Below are 1,664 nucleotides of genomic sequence, written 5' to 3' on the forward strand. Positions count from 1 at the left end.
ACTCTCTAAAATCAGCGATAATACCAAGCATTTTCCACCTTTGAAACACTGTACAAACATAAAACTATTCCTCACAACACCCCTGTGAGGTAGGTACAAAAGTATTACCCCATCTTTACTGATGGGGCAACTCATCCCAATACTACAAGGTGCTAGCTGACTGTGCAAGGGGGAGTTCACTCTCTGATTCCCAGAGGCCCCAGAAGTATGTAATTCTCAAGCAGAATCAGAGTCTAATTAGCGACTTGCCCACATCTCTAAAATATGTCAGTGGCACAGCCCAAAGCTGTTGGCTTTCACATTTGTCACTTTGTCAATCGATTGAGACATTCTCCCTCCTGAAAAAATAAAATACTATACATTGGTGCTGTGACATGCACAAATATGTATTTTTCTTTTCATAAATCTGCTGATACCTTTAATATCTGCAAAGGGAAGGCATTTCCCTGTGAGTGCTCTACCTTGTGAGCCATAGCAAGATTCTCACATTCTTCTGCTTTTATGCATAAAAGTTACAGGTTCTTTTACTCATTTATGTGAAAAAGGACTGGTTATTCATATGATGACATCAAATTCTATATTAAGGGGCACAGTCATCTTTTTTTTAGATTCAGCTTTCAGGACCTCCTTTAAAACTGGGATAATCCTGTGGTGTGTACTAAAATATATGTATTCTCTTTTCCCTCTTTTTAAAAATAAAGTCCAGAATGCTTTTGCCTAGACATACTTTTAATATACTATATAGCTAGCCATTGTTTTGGTGACAAGTAAAGTAAAGCAAGACATCTGAACCTGGGAGCAGTCCCTCTTGCACCAGCATAAACCTGGAGTATCTCCACTGAAGCCCATGGAGTTGCCAGTGGTGTAAAAGCAGGCGCAGTGAAGTTAGGATCAGGACTTCTATCCTCCTGACCATCTGCAGCTGCCCTATACCAGCAACACTAACAAACTTCATGCCTTCATCTGGAGGAAAGAGTGCAAACGGCATGTTTGTCGTGAGCTACGCACATACCTGATCACATCACTGATGACTTCATCATTCATTATGCTAGTGTTACACACAGATGTAAAAAACAGGCAGCTCTTTTGACTTCTGCAGAATTAGAGAAAAAGGAAAAAAATAAAACACAGTATCTTTCAAACAACAGAGTACATGCAGAGAAGTAAATTAAAGGCAACACAAATACAGCACAAATGCAGCTTTAGAAAAACAAAGTATTTGCCAAGATAGAAAGGACAAAATAGGTAAAGGAACAGATAACATATTGAGGGCTAATATATACAAAAGGGAAAAAAAACCGGGCAAAAAAGTAGTTATGTCAATCATTTGTTGTAAATGCTCTCTTTCTAATAACTCATGGAAAAAATATAAGTGAAGAGTTTGAAAACCTTGCTGGAATTTTCATGTTGTAAAATAACCCTCCCCTCAAAAAATCATAACCTACAATTTTTCTGATTATATGGAGTTCCTACATGGCTCTATTTTTAAACAACTGTAATTCAGCAGACTTTGACCATTTTTATCTGTGTAGCACATTTTATTATTTAATGTCTTCCTATAATAAAAAAAATAAACCATAAATATTTAAAAATAGATACCATTCTGCTTTCATCCTTTTTTTTTGGGAGGAGGGGAAGGCAGGTAATTTTCCTCTTGTGTTTTG

This window comes from Mycteria americana, chromosome 2 (assembly GCF_035582795.1).
Source record: "Mycteria americana isolate JAX WOST 10 ecotype Jacksonville Zoo and Gardens chromosome 2, USCA_MyAme_1.0, whole genome shotgun sequence".
Lineage (NCBI taxonomy): Eukaryota > Metazoa > Chordata > Aves > Ciconiiformes > Ciconiidae > Mycteria > Mycteria americana.